Below are 12,627 nucleotides of genomic sequence, written 5' to 3' on the forward strand. Positions count from 1 at the left end.
AAGAGACGACAGAAGATGAGATGGTTGGATGGTATCACCGACTCAATGGACATGAGTTTGAGCAAGCTCTGGGAGTTGGTGATTGACAGGGAAGCCTGGTGTGCTGCAGTCCATGGGGTCGAAAACAGTCGGACACGACTGAGTGACTGAACTGGACTGACCTATTCAGTGTTTCAAGTCATGCCTCATCACCGATTTATTTTCAGGAATGGAAACAACCGGTAAACTCTTGGAGTTGCTGTTATTTTATTTACATTAATGTATCCAGCAGTACTATAACATTGTAAAGGTGCTTCCCCCCAGAAAGTAATGACAATGATGATGTGATTTCCAAGTTGTTCATGGCAAAGTCATGTTCCTTAGAAAGAGTTTTGATGTACACAGCTTTAAATAGGGTTCTGAAATCATGATCATGCAAACTACATTGTGCTAATTAAGCAAGCCAGAAGTAGTAAGAAAATTTGTAATTATTCTAGAAATGTCTAGATAATTTTAAAAAGTGCAATCAAAACAAAAAGGAGAGCTGGGGAGAGAAAGAAAGAGAGAAGAAAAGCCATTTTGATCTTTCATGGCCATGCCCTAGTGGGCACTTTCCAATACATGTGGTATGGTTGTCTAAATTGAAATTTAATCTAATTTAAATTACATACAATTATATACAATTACATACTCAGCACCAGTCATACCAGCACATTTCAGGGCTCAGTTAGCCCAAATAAAGAACCTCACCTTCATCAGGGAGAGTCCAGTGGGATCACACCACCTTCCCAATCTTTCCCTGATGGCTAATAAATGCATGAAAAGACGTTCAACGTTGCTCATTATTACAGAAATGCAAATCAAAACTACAATGAGGTATCACCTCACATTGGTCAAAATGGCCAGCATCAAAAAATCTACAAACAATAAGAGAGGGTGTGGAAAAAAGGGAACCCTCTTGCACTGTTGGTGGGAATGTAAATTGACCAGCCATTATGGAGAACAGTATGGAGATTCCTTTAAAAACTAGGAATAAAACTACCATATGACCCAACAATCCCACTTCTGGACATATACCCTGAGAAAACTATAATTGAAAAAGACACATGTACCCCAATATTCATTGCAGCACTATTTACAATAGCTAGAACATGGAAGCAACCTAGATGTCCATCGACAGATGAATGGATAAAGCAGCTGTGGTACATACATTCAATGGAATATTACTCAGCCATAAAAAGTAAAACATCTGAGTCAGCTCTATGAGGTGGGTGAACCTATAGTCTATTACAGAAGTAAGTCAGAGAGAGAAAAACAAATATCATATACTAGTACATATATATGGAATCTAGAAAGATGGTACTGGTCAATCTATTTGCAGGGCAGCAATGGACACGCAGACATAGAGAACAGATTTATGGACATAGTGGGGGAAGGAGAGGTGGGACAAATTGAAAGAGTAGCATGGAAACAAAATTTTTAAAAATTACCATATGTAAAATAGATAGTGGGTGGGAATTTGCTGTATGACACAGGGAGCTCAAACTCCATGCTCTGTAACAACCTAGAGGGGTGGGACAGGATGGGAAGTGGGAAGGAGGTTCAAAAGGGAGGGGACATTTGTATGCCTATGACTGATTCATGTTGATATATGGCAGAAACCAACACAATATTGTAAAGCAATTATCCTCTAATTAAACATAAATTTAAAAAACAACTTTATAACAACATGTTTAAGTTGATCTGTTTAAATGTGAATTGCTTTTCAAGAAAGTCTGTCACTCAACTCTGGGTGCTTGGGTAGCATCTCAGTGTAAATGTGTGCTATTTTATTAGATATCAGTCATTAGAAAAATATTAAAACAAGAGACTTTCTATGAAGAAAAATAGGATTTGCTTGTAAATCAATGGTCTCCCCACACTTTGGAACCAGAGACTATAGCTGAAAAATGTCTCTTGGATTTTCTTACTTAGAGTTTTCCTTGAAATCATAGTTTAAAAGTTAAAGGCTCAGAATAAGTTGCATGAATGGTTATAGATGATCACTAATGCTTTGATGAGAAGGCAATGGCAACCCACTCCAGTACTCTTGCCTGGAGCATCCCATGGATGGAGGAACCTGGTGGGCTATAGTCCATGGGGTTGCTAGGAGTTGGACACGACTGAGCAACTTCACTTTCACTTTTCACTTTCATGCATTGGAGAAGGAAATGGCAACCCACTCCAGTGTTCTTGCCTGGAGAATCCCAGGGACGGGGGAGCCTGGTGGGCTGCCGTCTCTAGGGTCGCACAGAGTTGGACATGACTGAAGCAACTTAGCACCAGCAGCAGCAATACTTTGGTGTTGACCTCTGGGTGCTGACCTCTGGATGAGCAATGATCCCACTGCAGAATAATCCACAGACTTATCTCAAAACAAGCGCTGAAATCCAGAGAACTCTGAATTTTGAAGAACTATATAATATAAAAAGATATTTTCCATTTGTCCTTCATGCAAAGCTTCTCTGCATTACCTATGATGGCCTTTTTATATTTCTTTCTTTTTTAAACATCTCATATTCAATGCCACCTTAAATGTCTGTGAAACTGGCCACTATAAGGTCCATTCTTCCTATACTTCTCCTTCTATCTAAACTAAATTGTTCCCACAAAGACTGCGTCTTATTCTGCTTATACCCCAGGCAACAGGCATATTAAAATTGGGCATGTTGAACCAATGAATCAATCGATGGATGGATAGATGAAGAGACTGTTTCCTTCTGACTCTGCATGGAGAAGAGAAATCTGTACACTACACTGTCAGCTGCAGCTGAGCCAGAACTGGGACTCACCTTTCTCCTCATATTGAGATGCTTGGACAAGGATTACAGGACTTTAGAAAAGTCAAAACTAATATGTATCTCCACATCAGCCACCATTCTTCTGAGGTAAGCTAGGACAGATAGAGGTAAAAAGAGATTTACCCCCCCAAAAAAATGAAGGGGGAGGTAACAGAATTATCACTCCCCATATCATCCTCCCTAGCCCCATAAATGGAGCTTTAAAACAAGTCAGTCCTTAAATTGGGAGTTTCAGATTAACAGATCAGTCAGTCAGTTCAGTCACTCAGTCATGTCGACTTTTTGCAATCCCATGGACGGCAGCATGCCAGACTTCCCTGTCCATCACCAACTCTCGGAGTTTACTCAAACTCATGCCCATTAAGTTGGTGATGCCATCTAGCCATCTCAACCTCTGTCATCCCCTTTTCCTCCTGCCTTCAATCTTTCCCAGAATCAGCATCTTTTCAAATGAGTCAGCTCTTCAGATCAGGTGGCCAAAGTATTGGAGTTTCAGTTTCAATATCAGTCCTTCCAATGAATATTCAGGACTGATCTCCTTTAGGATGGACTGGTTGGATCTCCTTGTAGTCCAAGGGACTCTCAAGAGTCTTCTCCAACACCACAGTTCAAAAGCATCAATTCTTCGGTGCTCAGCTCTCTTTATAGTCCAACTCTCACATCCATACATGACCACTGGAAAAACCATAGCCTTGACTAGACGGACCTTTGTTGGCAAAGTAATGTCTCTGCTTTTGAATATGCTATCTAGGTTGGTCATAACTTTCCTTCCAAAGAGCAAGCGTCTTTTAGTTTCATGGATGCAATCACCATCTACAATGATTTTGGAGCCCCAAAAAATAATCTGAAACTGTTTCTACTGTTTCCCCATCTATTTGTCATGAAGTGATGGGACTGGATGCCATGATCTTAGTTTTCTGAATATTGAGTTTTAAGCCAACTTTTCACTCTCCTCTTTCACTTTCATCAAGAGGCTCTTTAGTTCTTCTTCACTTTCTGCCATAAGGGTGGTGTCATCTGCATATCTGAGGTTACTGATATTTCTCCTGTCAATCTTGATTCCAGCTTGTGCTTCTTCCAGCCCAACGTTTCTCATGATGTACTCTGCATAGAAGTTAAATAAGCAGGGTGACAGCCTTGACGTACTCCTTTTCCTATTTGGTACCAGTCTGTTGTTCCATGTCCAGTTCTAACTGTTGCTTCCTGACCTGTATGCAGATTTCTCAAGAGGCAGGTCAGGTGGTCTGGTATTCCCACCTCTTTCAGAATTTTCCAGTTTGTTGTGATCCACACAGTCAAAGGCTTTGGCATAGTCAATAAAGAAGAAATAGATGTTTTTCTGGAACTCTCTTGCTTTTTCCATGATCCAGTGGATGCTGGACCAATTTGGTCTCTGGTTCCTCTGCCTTTTCTAAAACCAGCTTGAACATCTGAAAGTTCATGGTTCATGTATTGTTGAAGCTTGGCTTGCAGAATTTTGAGCATTACTTTACCAGCGTGTGAGATGAGTGCAGTTGTGCAGTAGTTTGAGCATTCTTTGGCATTGCCTTTCTTTGGGATTGGAATGATAACTGACCTTTTCCAGTCCTGTGGCCACTGCTGAGTTTTCCAAATTTGCTGGTATATTGAGTGCAGCACTTTCACAGCATCATCTTTCAGGATTTAAAATAGCTCAACTGGAATTCCATCACCTCCACTAGCTTTGTTCATAGTGATGCTTCCTAAGGCCCACTTCACTTCACATTTCAGGATGTCTGGTTCTTGGTGAGTGATCACATCATCGTAATTATTGGGGTAGTGAAGATCTTTTATGTATAGTTCTTCTGTGTATTCTTGCCATCTCTTCTTAATATCTTCTGCTTCTGTTAGGTCCATACCACTTCTGTCTTGTATTGAACCCCTCTTTGCATGAAATGTTCCCTTGGTATCTCTAGTTTTCTTGAAGAGATCTCTAGTCTTTCCCATTCCATTGTTTTCCTCTATTTCTTTGCACTGCACCACTGAGGAAGACTTTCTTATCTCTCCTTGCTATTCTGCATTCAAATGGGTATATCTATATTTAAATAGATAAACAACAAGGACCTACAGTATAGCACAGGAAACTATACTCAATATTTTATAATGATTTAGGGAAGATAATCTGTAAAAGAATATATACCTGGATCACTGTGCTGTATACCTGAAACTAACACAGCATTGTAAATCATCTACACTTCAACTTAAAAAAATAAAAATGAGATAAAATACAGTATATGGTCAAAAAACAAGCCAGTCCCTTAACATCAGTCACAAGCAGAGAGTAACATGACTCATCCCCTTGCTCCACAGAAAGCAGACTCCCAAGCATCACCTGAAATGCTTGCTGTGCTCATGGATTCAGAGCCAGCTCCCTCGATGCCAAGTCAGGGGTACCCCAGGTGATTCTGAGGCAGGTGGTTGGTGATCCACACTTTGAGAATCCCTGAGTGCAGTCAAGATATAAATACTGCCCAAGCAAACTGCCACATTCCAGGGAACCCCTATATTCTCCCTCCCACTGATATGATGACAAAATTATTAAACCCAGAACTGCTTTAGGATATTCACACTCTGTCCACTCTTCAGAAGCCTTGTGACTTAGAGAGCTTCGGGTTCCATGTCAATAGAACAATCAAATTTCATGGTCACCGTGTGTCTATGCTCCCTTTAGCCTGGGGCTCACGTGTTAGTAACAATTCTCAGCCCACCAGGCTGTTCAGAAACTCAAGAGGCACGGGTCAAAGTGCCAAACACTGTGAGGTCCAGCGCGTGTGTTCCAGATTGCAGTGCTCATCTTAAATTCGGTCTGATGAACTCTTTTTACAAACTGAAGTTTGAAAAAAATAGAAGCTTTTATAAGAAGGGAGCCAGCGTAGGTGGGTCTGGTTCAAGATTCAAGAGAAAGGCATGAAATCCTTACTGGAAAAGTCAACACACTGTTGACTTACTCAAACGCTCTATCGGGGCGTTTCCTTTGCTGCTGGAAAAAACTCTCAGCATGCCAACTTGGGTCAGCTGTTTCTTAGCATGACAATCTTCCCCCTAATCTTGTACAGCAAGATAACCCTAGGGAGGGCCTATTTGAAGGAAGGGAGGCCACCTCACTGGCATGGGAGACAGAACCAAGAAAGAGAGAGGGTGATATTGCACCCTGCCTGCCTCTCGTGTCCCTTAGTTTAACCACCAACTTCAAAAGAGGGATGCCTGCACTCACCTAAAAGCCCCAGGCTCTCATCAACATGGCAACTTACATCAGGAACCACACAGCTCAGATTTTTGCTTCCTATTGGCTGTGACCTCGCTACACTGGGGGTCAAATCTCCCACAGAGTTTCCCACCTAAGAAAGATTTATGCCCTCTCTCTGCTCCAGGGGAACCCCAAGAAAAGCATGGGGTGTGCGTTTTAAACAGATGTAATTTAGGATTGGAGCCACAGAGAGGAAACTTCCTTCAGTTCAGTTCAGTCACTCAGTCATGTCCAACTCTTTGCGACCCCATGGACTGCAGCATACCAGGCCTCCTTGTCCATCACCAACTCCTGGAGCTTCTGCAAAGTCATGTTTATTGAGTCAGTGATGCCATCCAACCATCTCATCCTCTGTCAGCCCCTTCTTCTCCCGCCTTCAATTTTTCCCAGTATCAGGGTCTTTTCTAGTGAGTCAGTTCTTTGCATCAGGTGGCCAAAGGATTGGAGTTTCAGCTTCAGCATCAGTCCTTCCAGTGAATATTCAGGACTGATTTCCTTTAGGATGGACTGGTTGGATCTCCTTGCAGTCCAAGGGATTCTCAAGAGTCTTCTCCAACACCACAGTTTAAAAACATCAATTCTTCAGTGCTCAGCTTTCTTTATAGTCCAACTCTCACATCCATACATGACTACTGGAAAAACCATAGCCTTGACTAGACGGACCTTTGTTGGCAAAGTAATGTCTCTGCTTTTTAATATGCTGTCTAGGTTAATCATAGCTCTCCTTCCTTACTTTAATAATAACTTTTAATTGATATCACAGTATGTATATATATATGTACACACATGCATATATATCACAGGTATCTATGTTTAGCATGAGGCTAAGTTTTAAATGAGCAAGGCTTCCCTGGTGACTCAGTGGTAAAGAATCCACCTGCCAATGCAGGAGAGAACGGTTCAATCCCTGGGTCAGGAAGACCCCTGGAGAAGGAAATGGCAACCCACCCCAGTATTCTTGCCTGGAAAATTGGATGGACAGAGGAGCCTGGCCAGCTACAGTCCACTGGGGTCTCAAAAGAGTCAGACACTGCTGAGCAACTAAACAACAACAATTTTTAAATGAGCACATTTACAGTGGGTTGAAAGAAAGAGAAACAATAGTCCTATATTGATAAAATGAAAATCATGACAGCGAACAGAAAACACAATCTTGGAATGATCTCATCCATTACCCAACCCCTTCATCGTGCAAATAAGACACTCAGGATAAAGCTCCATTAAAGGTTAGCCAAGGGTGCTCAGAGCAGGGAAGCCCCAGAGTCTCTGACTCTTTATTCTGCCACGTTGGGTCTCTAATCTGGAAAATTCCTGCCTGGAAAGTTGCAGCCCAGGTCCTATAAGAATTAGGGACTCTCAGTGGACACCAGTCCCTGATTTGTGTCTTAGCAAAGGGTGTGGGCACAATGATTCAAGATGGAAAGCAGATTTGCAGGTACAGATGGATATACTACGGGCCTCTCTGGTGGCTCAGGTGATAAAGGATCTGCTTGAAATGGAGGAGACCCAGGTTCGATCCCTGGGTATATACCTGTTACCTGTTACCCACAAACAGTGACTAAGTAAGGTTACCTCCAAGTTCAACACCACCTGCCTTCCTCCCTACATTCCCTCCCATAACTGCCTGCACGCAAGGACTGCAAGACTGAATTTACAGTGTGACTTTAATCTCAGATCCGAGATTGTCCTTTTCCCATCTGTGAAGAAAAGGAAAATAGATCCCAGGTGCTCTCACAGAAGTGCTCAGAGTTTTAAAAGGGCACATAGACTTTCTCAAAACCAGCAGGATGACTGCAAAATGTCACCACCAGAATGTGCAAAATATGCTCCTATGTGGACCAGAAAGGACATGGGACATCACTGAAGCCACAAATAAATGAGAGCCGTGGCTCACTCTCCTGTCCTGTAGGCTCTGGTGCAGGCACCGGGTGTTTTAACCCACTTACTTCTCATACCAATAACCACTCTAGACGGTAGGGATTATTATTATCTGTTTCACAGATGAGAAAACTGAGGCTCAGAGAGATTAAGTCACCTGCCTAATGCCACACTGTGAGTAAGAAGGCAAGCTGGGAATTGAGTCCACACTGTCTGGCATCAAGCTGTGAAGAGTAGCATCTGATGAGGCTGGGCTGGGAGGCTGAGCCTTAGAAAGTTTCCATTTCAGTAGCTCCTAATCCTGCTTGCTCAGTAATTTGGGAGCTTTTTAAAATAATAATAATAATAAATTCTGGCTTCCAGACTACACAGACTGAGACAGAACTCTGGGGTGGGGCCTGAGAATCAGCATAAGTGTTAAAGCTCCCTTAACAAGCAGCTGAGGAGGGGAAATGCATATCCTATTCTCTTCCCTGCCCCTCATTTTACCCACAAGAAAACTATGCCACGAAGAACTAGGACTCGCCCAATGTCACGCAACTAGTGCCCAAACTCCAACAAGGACGGTCACACCCACCACTCTTGTCTGCTCTCAAAAGGACCACGTCCCACAGAACTCAGATCTCACCAGGAATTACCAGTCTACAAGGCAATCATGTGTCCTAAAACTATGGCTTCACTTGCTCAGTCTACAGCCTGAACACTTGTAAGTTTGCAGAGAAAATGACCCAGACGGTCAGACAGAGGGTTGAGGGAGCTTGGCCCAAGGCAGGAGTGAGGGTGGTTTTCACCTTCTCGCTGTCTCTATGTCTGCGATCTTAAAGTCTGTATTACCTCTATAATCAAGAAAATCAATTTAAAAAGACACCAGCATGCGCCTTTCAATACACTTTTCTTTATAGAATCAATAAGTACTTCATGCAACCTTTTGGCTTAAACTCATCAAGCTTCCTAAGCTGTCAATGTCACTTTCCTCAAGGGCTCAAAAGGATTACCCCCAAATGAACACAAACTCCTTGCACTTTTAGGAAATGGGTGGCAGAACTGATGCTTTTATCTGATTCCTGAGGAAGCTTGAACAAGCACAGCCTCATGCACTCTCGGCTCTTCATAAACGTGGCTTGGCTTCCAGAAGCCAACTCCCCTAGCCCAGGTGGTAACGAGGTCTTCAGCTACTAAAACTTGCATAAAACACACAACACACCACCAGCCACCAGCTGCTCTCGATCTTGATGAATAATTTAGAAACAAATTACCCATCTCCAGATGAGTCCAATAAAATGGGACTCATTGCAATATACACATCACGCTCTCCTCTGTGAAGCTGTTGGATCTCCAGATGCCATAATTAAGCTGCTCACTTCACTGGTGCCGGGCTAAGAAGAATTCAGCCGAGTTAAACCCTATCAAGGGAAAGTGAATGCCCCTCCCCTTTCCCTACAAAAGACAAACTTTGAGAAGCCAAAAGATTCAAAGCCTATGTTAGTTGGATCTGGAACACCTTCAGTCACACCAAACAATGAGACTGTCACTTCAGCAAACGCAGTTTAAATTCTGCGGGCCCCTTTGTAGTGCCTGATCACCTTCGGCAGGATATAGAAGAATTTGAAGCTCTGTATGAACAGCATAGTAATGAGTATGTTGTCCGTAATAAGAAGCTGTGGGACATAAACCCAAAACAGAAATGTTCAACTCTATACGAGTAAGTGTCTTAACATTCCAACTGTTACATTGAGGCTGTCAGTAAAAGATCTTAAGTTGTTTTAAAAAAAAAAGACAAACTTTGCAGACAAGCTCATCTCCAGATCCATTTCTCCAAGGCATCATTAGTCAGACCAGAGCTCTTTGTTGCATTATTGCCTTAATAAAGTGTGTGGTTTGAACAGTTTCGTACCATTTGGTGCTAATAGAACTTTTTTTTTCAATCTTCCCTTTCAAACCCTGGACCATACTTTGTCACATTTAAACTGCCTGAAAGCAAGCTGGGTTGGCTCCTTGGAGAGATGGTCAATTCCAGGCCAGAACAGGGGTAATGCAAAGAAAATTTGGAACATTTTAATGAGCCAAGTGCTCAGAAACTAAGAGGGACACGTCAGGACACCAGAGCCAGCTGGAAAGGATTCCCCCTGGTCAAAATTGGAATATCAAAACGGATAGTGATGGGAGTAAATTACAATGTATTGGATAAAAATGAGTCCACACCAAACTGTAAAAAAAAAAAAAGAAGAAGAAGAAGAAGAAAGAAAAGGAAGAAAGAGACAGCGATGTCTCTTCTTTGCAGAAGAATGTGTGTGCTCATTTGTTCAGTCACGTCCAATTCTTTGTGACTCCCTGGACTGTAGCCTGCCAGGCTCCTTGTCCACAGGATTATCCAGGCACGATTACTGGAGTGGGTTGCTGTTTCCTACTGCAGGGGATCTTCCCAACTCAGGGATGGAACCCGTCTCTTATGTCTCCTGCACTGGCAGGAAGATTCTTTATCACTGTGTCACCTAAGAAACCCATTACAGAAAAATGACAACTAAAAAATATAGAAAAATGGTGGAACCAGAAAATCATTCTTTTACAACCACCAAAGAAATAAGTGATTTGGGCAATGACTTATTCATGAATGCAAATATTATTAGGTGAAAGACTGTCAAGAAACAGATATTCACACAGTACTTGTAGATTACATATTAATTATAAAAGCTAAAATGTACCTTTACAATAAAGAAATCTGGGGGATGGTGCTTTAATCAGATGATCAAACTTATTACCAGTAATCAATAAAACTGGCATCATGCGCCCACATGACATTACTCATAACTTGGCAAAAATATTTGACCTTCATCAAGAATGTTGGGAAAACTCAGACAAATCCATATTGAAGGGCTTCTTGCGATAAAGGTCTGGATCCTTCAAAGATGTTTTTATTAGAAAAGACAAAAAAGGTGGGAGTACCACTGGATATTAAAGGAGACCGAAGAAGACATGACAACCAAAGGTAACACATGGTCTTTAGCTGGATACTGGCTTGGGGGGAGAAACATCTAGAAAGGACAATGGGAGAAATTTGAATATGAACTGAATATTGTATAATAGTATTGTATCAATGTTAAAGTTCCTGACTTGCAAGAACATTGCAGTTAATTAGAATGGCCTTGTTCTTATGATACATATCCTGGGGTATTTAGGGGTAAAGTGTCATAAACCTCCAAGCAAATCTTAAACGGGAAAGAAGGAAAGAAGGGAAGGAAGGAAGGAAAGAGAGAGAGGAAAAAAAATTGTAAAAATAGGGAGGGAAGGATGGACAGAAGACAGGGAGGGGGAAGACAAGGAGGGAGGGAGGGAAAGAAAAGATGAGAGAGAGAAGCAAACGTGAGAAGGTGTTCACATCTGTTGTGTCTAAGTGAAGATACATTGGTACTCCTTGTACTATTCTTGCAACTCTTCTAAAGGTTTTTAATTGTCCAAACTAGTAAGGAAAGCAAGTTAGGTTTGAATTCTAGCTTCCTCTTCATATACATATATAGTCTTAGTAGGAAATAAACTAAATTCTTTGGAGTCTCATAAGCTGAAATAAGTTAACCCTGACTTAAAAAAAAAAAAAAAAAACCCACAGATCTCTGTGATCTTTACCATCAAAAAGACAGATATTCACAGAAGCAGGTCAAAGCTCTGGCAGTCCTGAGCTCCCATTTCTGTTGGCAATCACCAGCTGGAGCTGGTCCACCTGCTCTGTGTGGATAGGGCATGCTGTCTGATTCCTAACAAGCCCCTACAATCTGTCTCCTACCTGACACGTGTATTCACCCATGCTTTCATTTTTGTCGTCTGCCTGGTCTCTGGGGGTGTCTGAGTTGGAGAAAAGGGCCAAACATCAAGAGCGTGGGCTTGTGCTGGTACTACACTGGGGATGATCATCTGTAGTATAAAGTTCAGGGTAACAGGATCCAAACACATTAGGCTCTAAATGGCTTTTTACAGGTTCACAGAGACATCATCTGTTGTGCAGTGAATTGTCTCTCCCCAAGCTTCCCCGGTGGCACTAGTGGTAAAGAACCCACATGCCAATGCAGGAGACATAAGAGACCTGGTTTCAGTCCCTGGGTCAGGAAGATCCCCTGGAGGAGGGCATGGTAACCCATTCCAGTATTTTCGCCTGGAGAATCCCATGGACAGAGAAGAGAGCTACAGTTCAAAGGGCTGCAAAGAGTTGAAAAGGACTGAAGTGACTTAGCATGCACACATGCAAAATTCATTTGTTAAAGTCCTATATTCTAGAGCCTCAGAATGTGACCTTGTTTGGAAACAGTATTGTTGAAGATGGAATTTAGTTAAGATGAGGTCATCTTAACATCACTGGATAGAGTGGCCCCTTATCCAATATGACTGGTGTCTTTATTTTTTTTTTTTTTTTAAAAGGAAGTGGGTGGAGTTTGGACACAGCCACACACATAGGGAGAACATCATGTGAAGACGAAGGCAGAGATCAGTGGCAGTGTCCATAAGCCAAGGGACACCACAGATGGCCAGCAAGCCACCAGAAGCTGTGTTACAGGGAAGAACCAATTACAGCTTCATTTGGATCTGTTTCTTTAACCTTTGCTTCCTGCTGCTTTTGTTCACTGAAAGGATACTGCCCATACAAAGTGGCTTGCCTCAGAAAACCCTGCCCCTCTA

At 42.2% G+C, this 12,627-nt stretch overlaps 1 protein-coding gene across 5 annotated transcripts in view; it reads right to left on the reverse strand.

Moving 5' to 3' along the window:
* Nucleotides 1–12,627, reverse strand: part of IGSF5 (immunoglobulin superfamily member 5) — a 54,026-nt gene that overhangs the window by 19,466 nt on the left and 21,933 nt on the right. The window lies entirely within an intron of this gene.

Source organism: Bos grunniens, chromosome 1 (genome assembly GCF_055505025.1).
Source record: "Bos grunniens cultivar Pamir isolate PY7600 chromosome 1, Bosgru_T2T1.0, whole genome shotgun sequence".
Classification (NCBI taxonomy): domain Eukaryota; kingdom Metazoa; phylum Chordata; class Mammalia; order Artiodactyla; family Bovidae; genus Bos; species Bos grunniens.